Raw genomic sequence first — 20174 nt, 5'->3', positions numbered from 1 at the left:
AAATGGGACTTAACATCTGGGTACAGAGGTTTGAACTGCTAGAATAACACACATATATTACAGAGCAATTTGTTTTAACGAGGTTTGTTGTTTCCTAAGCAAAATCTCTAAGGCAGCATTTCTCAGACTGTGGGTTTGGACCCACTAGGTGGGTTGTGAGCCAATTTCAGGTGGGTCCCAATTCATTTCAATGTATTTTATTTTTAATATATTAGACTTGATGCTACCATGGTTTGTAACTGCATTTGGGGAAATGTTACAGACCCGTATTTTAGCAGGCTATATCTATGCTTTTAACAATGATCGTCAATGGGGCTAGCCCCTGGTAAGTGTGGGTAGAATTGCAACCTTTGGGATGTTTGGAGAAGTTTTTTTTTAATAGATTAGCAACTGCTTGGGAGGGTTCTTTATTTTAAATAGATTTTAAAACTTTATTTATGTTAACTTTTACTTAATTTTATTTTGTCACAGAAAGTTGTTAAAATTTTCCTGCTTGATGATGTCACTTTCACCCATGACATCAGTTCCAAGATAATGACATCACTTCAGGTGGGTCCTGACAAATTGTCATTCTAAAATTGGGTCCCAGTGCTAAAAAGCTTTTTCAGGTGCTTAGAAGTTTGAAAACCACTGTTGTAAGGAATTGTCCATACTAGAAAGTCCATATTTTTATTGTCTACAATATCCAGAAAACAGTGGCAAGAATATTGAAAGAAGGATGCTGATGTCTATAAACACTCACACTTCAATAATCACTGTACAAGGGGGCCCCCATATCCACAGAATACATATCCACGGATTCAGTTATCCACGGATCATGTCTGTGGGATCCCTCCCCATGCGGTCCTCCTCCAGAGGCGAGGGAAGCTCTGCTCTCCTCGCCTCCAGAGGGTCCTCTGAGCCCAGTAGAGGAAGCAGATGGATGTAAAAGTAGAGGTAAAAAAACTCTAAGAAGAAAAAAAAGTCACTTCTGGTTTCTCCGTGAAACAGGAAGTGATGTTTTTAATGCCCTATAAGTAGCAAACTAGAAGTGACTTTTTTTACCTGTAGGGCTCAGTCTGAACCCAGCAGAGGCCGTGGACGGCTATCTGTGGCCTGTGCTGGGCTCAGTGGACCCTCCAGAGGAGACACATTCACTTGTATGTGCGGTTTTACTTAAACACAGGGGGTTCCAAAATGGAACTCCTGTAGATACAGGGGCATGCCCATATAGCACTTGCTGAGACTGCACTTGCTGAGCACTACTTCACATGCAGCACCTTCATGTTTGTCATACAACAAGCCTGTTTGGTCAGTGTTATTATCTTCATATTACAGCTGGTGAGCTGAAGCAGAGCAGTTTGCTGAAGACCATGGGGTGGAGTTTAAGGGCAGATCCTATTTGCAACTCTTAGCCACTATGCTTCACTCTTTTTAAAATAGGAGTTTGTCTCAACTGTTCTGAAGCATGTTTTGTATTTCTTAACAGTAAGCTAACACAGGATTGATTTTTCCAAAGCCACAGTGCTGTCACATCTAGTCTTTCCCAGATGCTGCTTTTGAATTTGTACTCCATTCTATCACTTTCCTGCCCCTCTTATGGGGAAAATCTGAAGTCAAGGTACTTCTTTGAGCAAGACTATGAAGGACAGGGAGAAAGCAATAGATTAAAATGCCAGGTGTTTGGCTCCAGGATAGACGTGAAGAATAATAAATACAGCCAGCAAATACTGCATGTGCATGTTGGAAAAGCATGAACTTATTCAGTTTGAAGATGCTCGAGGAAATTCATACCTCCTAGGAACTGTTGCTTCCGGATGCCACAGGCAACTCTGCATTCAGTCAACCTGGCAAATCATTTCCAAGGTCTCCAATGTCAATAAAACAAGGAATAATTTTGGAGCACAGTGACTGCATTTGAGCTTGATCAGGGCAAAACTAATCAGGCTATCTCTGATCACCACTTGTATACATTTAACTAGCTGATCCCTTTCAGCATTTAGACATTGAAATATTTCTTTTTTTGTTTGGGGGCTTGTCCTCATTGCAGAGACAAAGGGATGAATAAATAAAGTTGCACCACTTTTTTCTGATAACAAGATATATTTATTTGTGAAGATTTCTATGCTGCCTTTCCCCAGGCTAGAAGCCTGATGGAAAAGCCTGTTCTTTCAAGGGAAAATTTAAGTGGTCTGCACTCAAATAACTTTAGTACATCCTAGTTCTGTCTAAACCTATGGTGATAGCAGTAGCCTAGCTGGGGGGGGGGGAAGCAATCTGTAGCTCCTACCACCTACCATCAGAGCTATTCCTGGCAACGATTGCAATGTGCAGGCACTGGCTGAACCAAATGGCATCTACAGTGCATTGCTGTCACTGCCCGGAATGCCTCTGACAATGCATGGGAGCAGCTGCTTACACGGTGTGTTGCGGCACCTGTAGTACTGACCATTTTGCCCCCCCCAGCTACGCTACTGGGTGGAGGAAAGGATTCAGAAAACAGCCTTATCAGTATATAATCAGACCGCAGGTTGATCTAGTTCAGTATTGTCAACACTAACTGGCAGTTCAGTTTTTCAGTAAGGAACTTTTCCTAGGAGATTCCAGGGATTAAAACTGACTTCTTCTGCATGCCAAGCACGAGTTCTTCCACTGAGCTACAGCTTCATCAGGATGGAGCTACTTTTATCTCAGTAAGGGTGACTGCATGATAGGTCTGCATGACCTATCACCTATCAGTACGGGTGGCTGCATGAAGGTGCACTCTGGAATAGAAGATGGCAGTTAACAGCCAGGCTTTCAGCGCTGATGCTACGGGTTCTTTTAAGTTTTAAGCAAGAGGAAGTTCATTGCCCTGCTGGTAAGCTTTTTAGAGCACAATCTTATGAATGCCTACTCAGAAGTAAGTTCCATTTGCAATGGGATTTATTCTCAAATACATGTGTATACAATTGCATATATCAAATACCCCCCCAATGAGCCAGCATTTCAGCTTATTTTGCAGTGCTGTTCCCAAAATATTCCCCAAACTTGAAATAGTCCCTTCAAATCAGCAAAAATGCTAGCCAAGAAATATTGACATACCATTAGCCAGATCCCTGTGGAAAATACTCTATTCATCTAAGATTACAGCTGTCCTGCCTGCTTACATCCTGGCTGGATACCAGTCAAATGTAGATCAGTCTAACGCAACCCAGACTCCAACTGCTTCACCAGCTGGAAGCAAGAACTCAAAGTGCAGAACTCAAGCAGATGAATCCAGCTGCAAATTTCTCTCTCTCTCTCTCTCTCTCTCTCTCTCTCTCTCTCTCTCTCTCTCAGAAATTAAAAAGAGTAGGGTAAGTAGAACTAGAGTAGAACCTACTCTCCCAATACGCCATGCCACCCACACCCACAGGATACAGCTCAAGCCTCCTTGATGCAGCCACATTGGCATGGAGAAGGCAAAAGGATAGGTTTGCAAGACGGAACTCTTAAGGAAGGAACCCAAGAGAATCTGTGGTGGCGATCTTTAGATCCATATGAAGCTGCCTTTTACCAAGTCAAACCATTGGTCCATCTAAGTCAGTACTACGTGTAGTGATGGCCAGCAACTGTAGTCTAGGGCAGGGGTGTCAAACATAAGGCCCGGGGGCCGGATGCGGCCCAGCTTTTTATCTGGCCCTCAGGCTCTCGGCTGCTGAGTAGTGCTGAGGTGTTATACTGCTGAAAGGGCAGCCCACATGAAAATTGGGCTCTCCCATATCTTGAAATATGATCAAGATTTGCATATTTTCTCTTCTGCCATTTGTAGCTAATGAGTTCCTACGTGAGAAGAAACACTTATTTTTGGTTATGATCTGCTTAATGACATCACTTCCTGCCAAATGAAATCACTTTCGGCTCTCAGCAGGCATCATGAATGCTATTCAGCCGTCGGTATGAAATGGGTTTGACACCCCTGGTCTAGGGCATGGGTCTCCAGAACCGGGGGCCACACCTGGCCCATGGGAAGATGTTATCTAGCCTGCAAATGCAAGATTCTTAGCTCTCCAAAATGTTAACATAGCCTTTGGAAAGCTGACAGAAGGTGTTCCAGATACATTCAATACCCTGATCAGACTACTGACCAGTCAGTTCCATCTATCCAACACATACTGAAAGCATGTTTTCTCTTTACAAATTAATTTATTTATCAGATTTTTCCCAACTTTACTTATTACTCAGTTGTTCCTCATCTCTCCAAGACATTAATTTTATCCCAAATCCCTCCAAATAATGTCCCCTTCAAAAAAGGTTTTTCCAAAAATACTGATTTTCTATCATATTCCTCTTTTAAAAAATTCATTCTCCCAAAATTAATTTTCCTTTTCAAAAATCATTCCCCCCTCTTCCTGTGCAAATCAATTTTGCCTTCCGATCCTCCAATCCTCCCTCCAATCCTTTTTCAAAATCCATTCTCTTCACTTCTGTCTCTTATTGATTGAAATTAATTTATTTTCTGGCCCTTGGCACTATGTCAGATATACACTGCAGCCCTCATGTTAAACATCTGGAGACCCCCCTAGCCTAGGGGTTTTACAATGGTGTTTTCTTCACTGTATCTAATGATGCAAGTGACTGAACTTGAGTTCTTTTATATACACAAGTTGGGCTCTATCACTACACTATAACCTCAATACCATCTGCAGAATTGATTACTCAGGACAGTGAGTCAATGCATGTCGCATAAAACATAATAAAGCAAAAGATTATTATGTTGTTTTAATTTAGCTCTATAAAAACTCAAATTTGAATTTAAGATGAAGGAAAAAAAAAACAACCTGCCCTGGCTTTATCCTAAAAAAAAAGAGAGAGACCTTCTTAGGATCACGACCCAAATCTTAGGCATGTCTACTGAAAAATAAGTCCCCACTGTGTTCATTGAGGCTTACTTCCAGGAAAGTATGCCTAGGATTGCAACCTGACTGCTTTATCAAATAGAGAAGGAAAATAGATTCTGTTTACTATACATAATGTGATAAAATATCATTAGAGACTAATTCATCCAATAGCAAAGGTCATTTTACTTATTGTTTTTAAGAATCAGCATAAAAATGAATGCAATATTGTTCTATTCCTAAATGCATTACCCTGCCCCTAAATATCTCACAGAAACAGCTGCATGGCAAAACGGGGAAAATATCTCAACTGTTAAAGAAGTGTATTTCTAATTCAGATGCGTCCATATCCTAGAGACTGAGTAAGTGCCCTTAAAAATAATAAACATTGATTAAATGTGAAATATACAATTGGAAGAAATATCAGAGAGCAGAAGCTAATTATAAAGTGCTGTAGGAAAGTCATTATGGATTAATTGCATTCAACCGAGAAGTATGTTTAGGATGAAGATGGCAATGAAACAATGGCACAAAGGATTTTCTATGCACCAGCAGTGCATCTACATGGGCTTTTTCCTACCTCATTTCAGGTTTAGGGCTTTAATAGCAAATTGGAAATACAAGAGGGGGTGCCCAAATGTGCACTACAACCTGTCGGTCTCATATGAAACTTATTGAGTATAGCACAGCACTGTCCCACCTGTGCTGTAAGACACCTTGAGGACTCTGATCAGAAAGCAGGATATAATTTTTACATTTCTATTTCACCTTTCTTCCAACATGGAATTTGGACAGCACAAGCAAGGTTCTCAGGCAGTCATCCTCCCAGGTGCTGAATAGGCCAATTTAGATTCAGCAAAGTGGATGTGTCTATGCCATTGGATCACACACATAGCCACCACCATCTTATGGGAGTATCGCACATATAGATGCAGGCTTCCATGCTTGCATCCCTCCTGGATTAAAAACTACACATCTAACAGGAGACTGTCGTAAGAACATGAGAACAGCTCCTCTGGATCAGGCCATAGGCCCATCTAGTCCAGCTTCCTGTATCTCACAGTGGCCCACCAAATGCCCCAAGGAGCACACAAGACAGCAAGAGACCTGCATCCTGGTGTCCTCCCTTGCATCTGGGATTCTGACATAACCAAAACATGTCCATGAACTTCCTGGGACTGTATCTCTGCACTTGAGAATATGGCTAGGCTGAAGATGCCGCGTGAAGCTCTGAACAGATATTTAACAGGGCTGGATTAAGACCTCCCAGTGCCTGTGGCAGCATGCTCCATGCCACCTTAATTCCCCCAGCCTCTGTGAGCATGCACCCACATGGATGTCAAAGAGGGCCTGTGTGTTTTCGTGCACTTCATTTACTTACAGGAGCGTGATCTACAGCCTGCCTGGTTTGTGCCATTTCTGTTTGGGGTCCCAGCCTGCACTGCTTCTGCATGCTTGTTATTAAACAAAAGCACTAGGGACCAGGCAAGCTGTAGAGTGCAGTTTTTCTAAAAAGCTCTTTGTCACCTTGCTGCATTCTGTTCTCTCTTGGGTTTTAAATTATAAAGGGAGCATGTCCCTTTAAGCATTAAATGTCGTGTGAGTATGGAGTGAGGAGGGGGGATAGCAAAGTGCTCCTTTCTCGAACTGCATTTTAAACTTTAAAAGTGAGGAGGCACTTGGGTTTTTTTCAGCCTATTAGGGCTTCAGGCTTCTAGTACTTTTTAATTGTGACAAATGACAATGCACCTAAGAAAGCTCTGAAAAGCCACTGTCAAGAGTAAAGCTAACTATTTATGAAGTTGTAATTTAGCACAGTAAACTGTAGTCATTTAAGAAGCTGATGATCTGTAACATCTTGCTATTAAGCACTAGCATTCCTGGAGAGGGGGAAAAATGCTAAGTTTCTTCAGGTGTGTTCTATAGGACGCACATGTAAAATTACCTCTCCCTCTTGGCTCCCGAGCTGCTTGTAGCTTCCAAGCCGGTTGAGACTCTTCCGATTTGCTCTCCCCTTCCCAATCGCCTTGAAAGACAAGAGGGAGGGGGCACTTTGCATGGGCATCCCCACATCTGAAGAAACTTAGCATTTTGCCCCTCCTCCAGGAATGCTAGTGCTATCAAGTAGTGAGGGGAATTCCCTTAAAATTAAAATCCCATGTGAGGATGAAGTGGGAAGGGGATTATCAGATACCCACTCATACTTAGTGAGCAGGGAGCGGATAGTATAGGTTGGAGAGAGACTGCATCAGAAGGACACCCAGAATCCACTGCTCATTCCCCACTGCTCTGATGAAGGTCGCATCACATGGCTTTATAGTTGGCCTGGTTACGCTTGGCACTATCATTCTGCATTCCTGGCATATTGAATTAAAGGATCTCAGGTAACAGGCTGGAAGGGAGCCTCTACTTAGCACACACTAGAGAGTTGCTGGTAGTCAGTCGATCATACAACATTATCATATAACAACTTCTGAAGCTGCCTTAATAGTCCCGTATTGTCTACTGCAGTATTGATCTCTTCAGGGTCTCAGCCAGAGACCTTTTGCATTCTCTATAGGCTAAATATGTTAAACTCATCATGTCAACGACTGAACATGGAACCTTCTGTATGTGGTTCTACCATAAAAGTTTTGGAAACTAACCATCTCTCATTTGCACATTACTATTTACCATACCCACTGGCTTGCAGGTTTTCCTATGCACTTTTAAATTGGAACCAAAAGAAATGTGGTCCTGGAGACTAGACAGAATTATGTATGATGCATTTTACATTCAGAAATGTGACCAAAGGAAAGTGTGCAGAACTATAGTCGGCCTCAAGCAGGCCCCAAATCTCTCCATAGCAAAAACGAAAAAAGCCTAAACTTAATTAGTTCATAAGGTGTTTTTTTTTCTGTCTTTCTTAAAAAACAAAACAAATGAAAAGGCAAAGCATAACAGATTCAAAAATTACTTTCATTCATATTTAATAAGTACATGCTGTCTACATTGTCAGAAAAACTATAAATGGTTGCTTTGTAGTTGTCTCTTCTGAAATACAGAGGGAGTGAATCTTCTCATAATGATTATAGCAGAACCAAATCTCTATACACAAAAGCAAAAGACAGAGAGAGAGAGAGAGAGAGAGAGAGAGAGAGAGAGAGAGAGAGAGGAATTCTTGTTTTCAAGCTGCAAAAATGCATTTTCTCCAAAAGTTGAATTTCACAGTTTAGTAGTTTCTAAATTGTGAACCAACTTTACTGTCATACTTTTGTATAGAAGTTTTACAGGTTATTCCACTCCATGGAGATGAAGTAACATGATTTTTCAAAAAAGGGTTTCTCAGTAATAGCAAATTGCCAACAGAATGGATTAAACTGCTCCTTATCATGTTACAAAGGCAGATGTACACCAATCCGTACTGGAAGAAAACATTCGGAAGCAACTATGAATTTTGCTCCTTTACTATTTTACTCATGTGCCCTATTAATTTCCCAGATATTGTCCAAGTCAGGCTAAGGGTCCATGCCCATCAAAGGGCTCAAACAGCCAAGTTCTCCCCTGACCTCCCAACACCAGTGGCAATGGTAATGTCCTATGCACCATGAAGGTGTCGGCAAAGAGAACACTGGGGTGCACAGGACAAAGTTACACCCCAGAGCCAGCCAGCCTGCATCCTGATGATAGGAAAACGTATCTCTGAAATAAGCTATGTAACATAAAAATAACCATTGGGTTGGATGACCACAAGCAGTGTACTACTCATGGAACAGGACTTTCCCACTACCTCCTCAGCATTGCAATCTTCAACAATCCCCAAAGAGCCAGTCTGGAGGATTGAGGACTATAGATCAGCCAGCTGTCAATAGAGGGGTGAGTGAGTGGAAATTGCACCCCTTTCTTAAGCAAGCAGAAGTGCTTTTCCATTTGTGCAAAGCATCAGTGGATCCAAGCGACTTCTTAAAATTAATCTGAAATTTTTTGGTAGGTTTGTTTTAGTAATTATTTTGAGTGGTTTTGATTTGTTTAGCCTTGGTTGTTGTTAGCAACTTTGAGGGTGCCTGTTCAGACCAAAATGTGAGATATAAATATTTTAATAAATCCACAAATAATGTTAATTCACTTAATAAAATCTACGGCAGGCTTGTTTTTAAAAGAGAATAGTCATGGCAAGTGCTGTAATGATGTTATACTGCCATTGATCCTGGAGTAGTGCAGTCCGTGTATGTTCCAGGTGCCTCTGAAGTCTTCAGAAGTCTTTTCAGTAGTGAGTAATGGTGCCAGGACAGGGGTAGGTATAATACAGAAGCTGTCTGGTTTAAGGGTGGCTTTAGAAGAGCATGAGTTCACGCAAAAGGGATGGGGTCAGTTCTCATCTAAGTCTTTCTTCATCTGGTAGTTGTTTCAAATGGTTACATAAGAACATAAGAACAGCCCCACTGGATCAGGCCATAGGCCCATCTAGTCCAGCTTCCTGTATCTCACAGCAGCCCACCAAATGCCCCAGGGAGCACACCAGATAACAAGAGACCTCATCCTGGTGCCCTCCCCTACATCTGGCATTCTGACTTAACCCATTCCTAAAATCAGGAGGTTGCGCATACACATCATGGCTTGTACCCCATAATGGATTTTTCCTCCAGAAACTCGTCCAATCCCCTTTTAAAGGCGTCTAGGCTAGAAGCCAGCACCACATCCTGTGGCAAGGAGTTCCACAGACCGACCACGCGCTGAGTAAAGAAATATTTTCTTTTGTCTGTCCTAACCCGCCCAACACTCAATTTTAGTGGATGTCCCCTGGTTTTGGTATTATGTGAGAGTGTAAAGAGCATCTCCCTATCCACTCTGTCCATTCCCTGCATAATTTTGTATGTCTCAATCATGTCCCCCCTCAAGCGTCTCTTTTCTAGGCTGAAGAGGCCCAAACGCCGTAGCCTTTCCTCATAAGGAAGGTGCCCCAGCCCCGTAATCATCTTAGTCGCTCTCTTTTGCACCTTTTCCATTTCCACTATGTCTTTTTTGAGATGCGGCGACCAGAACTGGACACAATACTCCAGGTGTGGCCTTACCATCGATTTGTACAACGGCATTATAATACTAGCCGTTTTGTTCTCAATACCCTTCCTAATGATCCCAAGCATAGAATTGGCCTTCTTCACTGCCGCCGCACATTGGGTCGACACTTTCATCGACCTGTCCACCACCACCCCAAGATCTCTCTCCTGATCTGTCACAGACAGCTCAGAACCCATCAGCCTATATCTAAAGTTTTGATTTTTTGCCCCAATGTGCATGACTTTACACTTACTGACATTGAAGCGCATCTGCCATTTTGCTGGCCATTCTGCCAGTCTGGAGAGATCCTTCTGGAGCTCCTCACAATCACTTCTGGTCTTTACCACTTGGAAAAGTTTGGTGTCGTCTGCAAACTTAGCCACTTCACTGCTCAACCCTGTCTCCAGGTCATTTATGAAGAGGTTGAAAAGCACTGGTCCCAGGACAGATCCTTGGGGCACACCGCTTTTCACCTCTCTCCATTGTGAAAATTGCCCATTGACACCCACTCTCTGCTTCCTGGCCTCCAACCAGTTCTCAATCCACGAGAGGACCTGTCCTCTAATTCCCTGACTGTGGAGTTTTTTCAGTAGCCTTTGGTGAGGGACCGTGTCAAACGCCTTCTGAAAGTCCAGATATATAATGTCCACGGGTTCTCCCACATCCACATGCCTGTTGACCTTTTCAAAGAATTCTATAAGGTTCGTGAGGCAAGACTTACCCTTACAGAAGCCATGCTGACTCTCCCTTAGCAAGGCCTGTTCGTCTATGTGTTTTGAGATCCTATCTTTGATGAGGCATTCCACCATCTTACCTGGTATGGATGTTAGGCTTACCGGCCTATAGTTTCCCGGGTCCCCCCTCTTTCTCTTTTTAAAAATAGGCGTGACATTTGCTATCCTCCAATCTTCTGGCACCGTGGCCGTTTTGAGGGACAAGTTGCATACCTTAGTCAAGAGATCTGCAACTTCATTCTTCAATTCCTTAATAACCCTTGGGTGTATGCCATCAGGGCCTGGTGACTTATTGATCTTTAATTTATCAATGAGGCCTGAAACATCTTCTCTTTTAACCTCTATCTGACTTAACTCCTCGGTTAGGAGGGGCCGTTCGGGCAGCGGTATCTGGTTAATGGGTTGAGACCTCCTTCTTGGTAGGAGGTTACCAGAAAACAAAACTCAGACTCCTGCTCCTGAGCTGTCTCCTTTCACCACTGGCCTGGATTCTTAAATCCCTCATTACAAGCAGGGCATGATTTTGTTGGTCCCTTCATGGCCTGCATGTGGCATCAGGGTTGCCATGGCAACAAGAGCTGGCTCAATCATATCCACACAGACATGTGCCAGGTGTCCCTGCATTGTCTCCATTACTGGCCACTCCAGTCTCCAAGGAGATGACACTATTTCACTCCTTGTGAAGTGATCGAGGACTTGCAGATGACACTGAACATCTCAAGATGGCTGGGTAAGCATGAAGTAGTCCTGGGAGACTATGCTATGACAGTGTAGTCCCAAGCATGTAATTACACTTGTCTATTGCACGGAGGAGAATTTGACAGGAAATGGGATGCACAGATCTCACATTCCTCATAATGGACTTTTTGTTGGTGGTGCATATGCCAAGGAGGGGAAAAAAGTTTTTACTGAGCCCTCCAGAGTCCTCTGTGTGCAGGTGCTGATCTTGCGGTTAGACTTGATTTTATCTTGTAGTTTAGATTACAGTGCCCTCAAATATCCAACAAATTTTGAGGTCATCTGAACTTATTCAACACTACTTTGTTAACTATCTCATGGGCAGCCCGATCCTAAATAAAAGTCATGTAGACTTCCACCAGCTATAGAGACTTGCACTAGCTATAAAGCTGGCAAAGGTCCAAGTTTTCATCAGGCTTCCATGTTTTGCTGGTATCAATTTTGGGGCAGCAGCTGAGGAGATTGTGGCAGACACAGACAAGGTCATTGCTACTGTCACAGGTAATCTCTCCTTTTGCATCTGGCCCCATTTTACCTTCAACTTCCATTATAACTAAAATGTCTTTCCCACCAGTTCTCTCCTTATTAATGGGGCAGTCGAAATGCAAGGGTCTTCAACTCATCTTTAGTACATACCATCCCTTCAAAATTCATATTTTGTTATTGCCCTTTGTTTGGGTAAAATTTCTATAAAACTCAATGAAACAAATATATATATTTTTTTTTTTTTGAAAAGAAGGAAAAAAAGAAACACCCATAAAAACAAGTCTTAGGCAGAATTAAATTTGGGCAATTATTTTCTATAATTACACCTGGTGGCTATTATGAAAGCAATTACAGACAAAATAACAATGATGTATGGCATATAGCTCTGTAATATTTTACAGTGTTTACTGGCTTGGAACATACTAATATCCCATTCATTTTTCATTTAAAAACCTGCAAAAGTTACAAGGAACACACACACACACACACACACACACACACACACACACACACACACACACACACACAGAGCTACTTGATGAAAAAGGGACAAAGGAAACAGTTTTGTAGTCCAATTTTTTAAAAACAATTCAGTTTTAATTGAATATGGATGTGGCTTTTTTATCTGCAGGTTCAGGACCAGCAGATTTGACTCAGCACAGGGTCTGAACCGGTGCTGAAGGGCCCCACCTGTCTTCCAAGACATGACTGGAAATGTCTTCTGGTCACATGAGACCAAGGGAGCCACACGCAGCCTCTCTCGGACTCTAAGTGCCTACTAGGGGGTGTCGAAAAGGCACTTCCGGACACATCCATAGGTCCTCTGTGGCCTGGACCTACGGATTCAATTATCAGCCACAGGTTTAAGTATCTGCGAGGGGTCCTGGAACAGATCCCCCATGGATGACGACAGCCAACTGTACAAAGGTTCTAAATTCCTCCATATGACAGTAAAAATTATGTTACTAGTTATAAAGATCAGACATACTTTTGTGAAATCCGCTGCGTGCATGCACCCTATAAGATATGTGTCCCAAAACGTTCCAGTGGTGTTTTTTTAATGAGCAATTTGTGACAGTTGGCATGCTCCCAATATGCTCATCAAACCATCCCATAATATGCTCACAATATGCTCATCAAGCCATCCCATTCTGTATTCTGGTGATATTTATATTATCACATTGTTCTTCATAAGTATCGTTCTTACCAAAATGCATCTAAGTGGTTTTGAGCTTTTAACTATTTTTCTCTCCTCTAATGCAGCATTACCTAAGCAAAGGCAACATAGGACAGGTGAGGACTACATCTTACTGAATAAATTTGCAAAGTTGTGAAAGGTGGTTTTATGCAAGGAGTCAGGTGGATTTTGAATCATCTGCAGATCTTCCTACAGAATTCCTTTTGTTTATGACTGGAAAAGTAGAAATGACAATAGAATTCCTCCAATGGGTGAAAATTCTTATTTCTGATTATACTGAAGAGCCGTGATTAACTAATTGGTTCTAAACTGGTTTAAGGTTGTGCCTTAGTTTGAAAGCTTAATATTCATAACCACACTCCACTTTACAAAACAATTCATAATATGTTTTGCTCATAACTGACCAAACGGACTAAACAAGGCTGTCCCTAAGGTGATTGTGCCAGTTATGACCAATCAGGCGCCACATATGAGGGGTCCCCAAGCTAGGGCATTGAGAGGATTGTCCACTGCCACAGCAGGCACCTCATTAGTTGGCCGATGCTTTTGAGGTTAGCACAGCAAGTGGAGTGTCTCCACTGGTCGGTCTTTCCACCGGCCCCATGTCCTTGGTCTTCTCGCCTGCTCTACCCCCCAAGCAGTTGGCGGTGATGTCATCATGTTACTGCCACCTAATTCCAGGTTCCCCGCTTCGTGGCAGAAGCCATTTGCCCTAGGCATTCCTGTCACTCATCACGATGAGTAGGGGGTCACACTGGGCCCCACAGCTCCTAAGGCCAGGTCTGTGATTAAATGTTTGGTCACCTCTGGAAGCTATTTATGCCCAGATGCTGAAAAATGTCAAGACAAAGAGGAGAAATGAGAAGCAGCCATCCTCTAGTCAGGCTAGTTTAGATGATGTCATCTGAGCCCTCAACACACACACACAGGATCAGGAACATCCTGCTTCCCAATTAGTCTAATGGGATCTTGATGTGTCACAATTGAGATGGGCGAGGTAATGCACAAAATGAAAGAACATCAAAGTGTTCCCAAAGGTCATGGTCTATTCATTTTTTCAATGCACATCTCCCCATACTTCACCCCACCTAAAAAAAACAATAAATGATTTGTTTCCAGTTCACTAGCAAAAAAATAGCTTGCAGCAAGCAGGGCTCATTTTCTATCAGATTATGAATTCAACTGTAGATCCTGTAAAAAAAAGGTTCATTTTTAAAATTTGAAACATCAATCCAATGCCTGGAAGACATATTTCACATCTTATAAAATGCCACACAATTTAGTACACTTCTTCATGATTAGCAGTCTTACCTTACCTTGAGAAGATCATAAAGTTGAATTACTAAGACTGTTATAAAGAAAATCCATTAAAAGAAGATTGCACAGACTTACATGAAGTTTTCATTAGATTTACCATTACCTGCTCTAAGAAAACTATATTTTAGTCATTGGTACAAAACAAAAACAAAATAATGAAGAAATCTCAGAAGTATCAGGAGAAAAACCACCATTTGGGAACTCATCTTTTTAAAATCAAAGTAGATTATATTTGCCAAGAAGGAATCATTCTATACTCAAGATGATAAATTTAAATATTTAAAATAAAATATACAACAAACTCTGAAAGCTATTTCTTACAACTCTGTGATAAATTTGCACAGTTCAGAGGGCCTGGAGTGAACAAGTCAGATATTGAGCTTGCAACATTTTCAGAAACTCATCTTTGACTGCCACTCACTACAGTCACATCTCTGAATGTGTGTGCATTCTTCACATACAGAGGTATTTTAATCGATTTTAGCTAAGTATAAAGCCAAAAGCTACACACCATGAATACAGAAGTTATACTAAGGGAAAAACCCCAGAAGGCTCTACAAATTATCCTTTTCTTCAGTGTGGTTAAAACTATATTTGTAGCAAAAAAAAAAAGGCTCTGATAATAACCAGTTTCAGATGAAAATACATGTTATTTCATTTTCAAATGAAAAGACATTTTCAGTGGTGAAATACAAGGGAAGGGTAGTAGCCCACCCACTTATGCCTTTAAAGAAATAGATCTAAACAGCCTCTTTAGATCTCATTCAAGGTGAAGTCACCCTAACAGACCAAAGAGGAGGGAGATTCTACTTTTTCTCAAGTTCAGATCAAAAAAGCATGAACAACTCAACTCTTCTTTGAAGCAGGCTTTTTACAAGGAACGTTACTATTTTAAATTTGAAACTACATTTTCTTCATCAATTGTCACAGGTATAGTCTCTATACCTATTTCATTTTCATCTTGTTTTTGCTCATCTACCTTCCTGGTTAACGCATTATCTTAGCTGGACAGTAGAAAGACCATGGGCCGGATTGGACAATTTTTTATTGTCCAAATTGGCCCCACAGGTTAATTGCACACTCTTGGATCCTCCTCTTTCATTCAACAGAATTCCAGGCTTTCCAATAATTGTGTGGGACTGGCTCTGACAATAAAGTGCAGTCCAAACTGACCCCTTGTCTGTGTTGAAAAACATATAGATTGATTAGTGTTCCTTAGCTTCTTTTAATTCCCTTTGTTTTGGTTGCCTGATTTGTATTTATAGCCATAAGAACATAAGAACATAAGAACAGCCCCACTGGATCAGGCCATAGGCCCATCTAGTCCAGCTTCCTGTATCTCACAGCGGCCCACCAAATGCCCCAGGGAGCACACCAGATAACAAGAGACCTCATCCTGGTGCCCTCCCCTGCATCTGGTATTCTGACATAACCCATTTCTAAAATCAGGAGGTTGCGCATACACATCATGGCTTGTACCCCATAATGGATTTTTCCTCCAGAAACTTGTCCAATCCCCTTTTAAAGGCGTCTAGGCTAGACGCCAGCACCACATCCTGTGGCAAGGAGTTCCACAGACCGACCACTCGCTGAGTAACGAAATATTTTCTTTTGTCTGTCCTAACCCGCCCAACACTCAATTTGAGTGGATGTCCCCTGGTTCTGGTATTATGTGAGAGTGTAAAGAGCATCTCCCTATCCACTCTGTCCACCCCCTGCATAATTTTGTATGTCTCAATCATGTCCCCCCTCAGGCGTCTCTTTTCTAGGCTGAAGAGGCCCAAACGCCGTAGCCTTTCCAAATAAGGAAGGTGCCCCAGCCCCGTAATCATCTTAGTCGCTCTCTTTTGCACCTTTTCCATTTCCACTATGTCTTTTTTGAGATGCGGCGACTAGAACTGGACACAATACTCCAGGTGTGGCCTTACCATCGATTTGTACAACGGCATTATAATACTAGCCGTTTTGTTCTCAATACCCTTCCTAATGATCCCAAGCATAGAATTGGCCTTCTTCACTGCCGCCGCACATTGGGTCGACACTTTCATCGACCTGTCCACCACCACCCCAAGATCTCTCTCCTGATCTGTCACAGACAGCTCAGAACCCATCAGCCTATATCTAAAGTTTTGATTTTTTGCCCCAATGTGCATGACTTTACACTTACTGACATTGAAGCGCATCTGCCATTTTGCTGCCCATTCTGCCAGTCTGGAGAGATCCTTCTGGAGCTCCTCACAATCACTTCTGGTCTTTACCACTCGGAAAAGTTTGGTGTCCTCTGCAAACTTAGCCACTTCACTGCTCAACCCTGTCTCCAGGTCATTTATGAAGAGGTTAAAAAGCACCGGTCCCAGGACAGATCCTTGGGGCACACCACTTTTCACCTCTCTCCATTGTGAAAATTGCCCATTGACACCCACTCTCTGGTTCCTGGCCTCCAACCAGTTCTCAATCCACGAGAGGACCTGTCCTCTAATTCCCTGATTGTGGAGTTTTTTTCAGTAGCCTTTGGTGAGGGACCATGTCAAACGCCTTCTGAAAGTCCAGATATATAATGTCCATGGGTTCTCCCGCATCCACATACCTGTTGACCTTTTCAAAGAATTCTATAAGTTTCGTGAGGCAAGACTTACCCTTACAGAAGCCATGCTGACTCTCCCTCAGCAAGGCCTGTTCGTCTATGTGTTTTGAGATCCTATCTTTGATGAGGCATTCCACCATCTTACCTGGTATGGATGTTAGGCTGACCAGCCTATAGTTTCCCGGGTCCCCCCTCTTTTCCTTTTTAAAAATAGGCGTGACATTTGCTATCCTCCAATCTTCTGGCACCATGGCCGTTTTGAGGGACAAGTTGCATACCTTAGTCAAGAGATCTGCAACTTCATTCTTCAGTTCCTTAATAACCCTTGGGTGGATGCCATCAGGGCACGGTGACTTATTGATCTTTAATTTATCAATGAGGTCTGAAACATCTTCTCTTTTAACCTCTATCTGACTTAACTCCTCGGTCAGGAGGGGCCGTTCGGGCAGCGGTATCTGCCCGAGGTCTTCTGCCGTGAAGACAGATGCAAAGAACTCATTGAATTTCTCTGCCATCTCTAAGTCTCCTTTTATCTCCCCTTTCCCTCCCTCACCATCCAGAGGGCCAACCGCTTCTCTGGCGGGTTTCCTGCTTCTAACATATTTGAAGAAGCTTTTATTATTCCCCTTAATGTTGCCGGCCATGCGTTCCTCATAGTCTCGTTTGGCCTCCAGTATCACCTTCTTACATTTCTTTTGCCACAGTTTATGTTCCTTTTTATTCTCCTCATTAGGGCAAGACTTCCATTTATGGAAGGAAGCTTCCTTGCCCTTCACAGCCTCTCTAACTTGGCTGGTTAGCCATGCGGGCACCCTCCTGGATTTAGTGGAACCCTTCTTTCTTTGCGGTATACACCTCTGCTGGGCCTCTATTACTGTTGTTTTAAGCAGCCTCCATGCACTCTGGAGAGATTGGACTCTTTTTACCCTCCCTTTCAACCTCCTTCTAACCAGCCTCCTCATTTGAGGGAAGTCCGCCCGTCGGAAGTCAAGGGTTTTTGTTAGAGATTTGCCTGGTATTCTTCCCCCAACGTGCACGTCAAAACGGATCGCAGCATGATCACTGTTCCCCAATGGCTCAGTAACGTTTACATCTCTAACCAGGTCCTGCGTACAGCACAATATTAAATCCAGAGTCACCTGTCCTCTGGTGGGCTCCGTGACTAGCTGATCTAAGCCACAGTCATTTAGCACGTCAAGAAATCTGGTTTCCTTATCGTGACCAGAACACAAATTGACCCAGTCAATATGAGGATAATTGAAGTCCCCCATGATTACAACCCTGTCCCTCCTTGTCACCTCCCTGATCTGTTTCCTCATTTCAAGGTCCCCATCCGATTTCTGGTCTGGAGGACGATAGCACGCCCCCAGTATTACATCGCTGCACAAGCCTGGTAATTTAACCCACAGAGATTCTACGGTGGAGTCGGACCCACCTTCAATCTCTACTTTGCTGGATTCTATCCCTTCCTTAACATAAACGGCCACCCCACCTCCAACACGCCCCTGCCTGTCCCTCCTGTAGAGTTTATAGCCCAGGATTGCGGTATCCCACTGATTCTCCGCATTCCACTAGGTTTCTGTTATGCCCACTATGTCAATATTTTCCCTTGTCACCAGACATTCCAGTTCTCCCACCTTTGCTCGTAGACTTCGGGCATGGCATCAGACATGGCAGTACAGGATGTGTGTGTGTGTGGGGGGGGGGAGGATTAGATCAGTGTTTCCCAAATTGGCAGGTCGTGGCCCAGACTTTCTGAGCAGTGGGGAGGCCAACAGAGGGGGCTGTGAGCCCTCACATCCTCTAGATGGCCAGTGCTACCCCCCCTATGTAAAAAAATTCCTTCGTGGCTGCAGTGCAAACAGTGCAGTGCCCTCACTGCCATGCCCAATATATAGGACCTGCAAGTCTGCAAATCCTAGCAGCAACACATGGTCCCACTGTCCCTGAGATCAATGCTAGGATAGGAACTCAAGTCAGGTGATTCGAGTACGAATTGCAAAAATACACATTTTTTGCTGACTTGTGTCCACTAGAGTGACATGTGTGGAAGACTCGGCAAAACACTCGAGTCAAGGGCCCTTTGACTTGGCACTTGTCCCCATGCATGCAGACTCAAATCTATCTGCATCTGGGTGTGCTTCCTTACTGTTTTTGCAGCATGAAAAACCTTGTAGGACCATCATTCAGACTGGGCGAGCAGCAGGGAGGTTCTAGCCAGGAGGCAAGGAAGGGTTAATGTTTGCTTTTGCATCCGAGTAGGAGGGAGGGGAGGTAGGAATGGGCTCTCTTGCTCATTTCTGAAAGAACTGATGATCATTGGATGAAGGATGAGAGGTATGATGTTTTCTTTGGCTGAGATAGGGCTGAGACAGCCCAAGGGGGTTCTTGCCTTGACATTGGCTGGACAAGGACAGGGAGAGTAAGGAGGTGGTTCATAGTGATCAAGCTTGCCAACCACATGGCTTTGTTGTTACTTGGGAGGAGGGAGCCTCTTTGAACAAATAGCACAAATGGGAATACTCCTGAGTAGAGATATGAAGGATTGGGTTGTACTGGTAAGCTTTGCAACCACTATGCATGACCCTCCTCTCTCTTGCCGCTTCTGTCCCCACTCTTTCACACCACAAAAAAGTAAGCACACACACCCAGACACAGACTTAAGTCTGCATGTGTGGGGACTGAGTGCTGAGTCAGTGGCCTTAGACTTGAGTCAGTGCCAGAGTCATTGACACAGGTGACTCAAGTATACATGAGTCAGCAAAAATGTGTTTTTTGTGACTCGAACTTGAGTCACCTGACTCGAGTTCCCCATCCCTATTTAATAGAAATATTCCGTGATTATGCCATTGGCTGATAGATGTCTTCGTTCTACAGAAATGTATCTCAATTGACCACTTCACTTGCTCCCTTTTCTCACACCTACTAAATGCCTTTTTCAGATTGGTTTAATCTTCCAGGAATTAAATGTTCATATCTGAGTCTATTTATCCATTTATCAATACTTGCAAACAAACTAAAAAAAAAAAAAGGTAGAAACCACTGCTTAATATGTTTTTCAATCTTACCATATGTGCTAGCTATTTGGGGAAGGGGTCTTTAGCATCACTTTCTATCCTCCAGTTCCACCATGAATATGAATTCGGCTCATAAAGATTTCTGCCTTGCAGAAATAAAGCTGTGCTCGGAAATAAAGCTTGAACGTTTCAAAAACTAGCTTAAAACGACTCAGCCAGCTGTTT

This window comes from Tiliqua scincoides, chromosome 3, assembly GCF_035046505.1.
Source record: "Tiliqua scincoides isolate rTilSci1 chromosome 3, rTilSci1.hap2, whole genome shotgun sequence".
Taxonomy (NCBI): Eukaryota; Metazoa; Chordata; class Lepidosauria; order Squamata; family Scincidae; genus Tiliqua; species Tiliqua scincoides.
Note: the sequence above shows the minus strand (reverse complement) of the source record.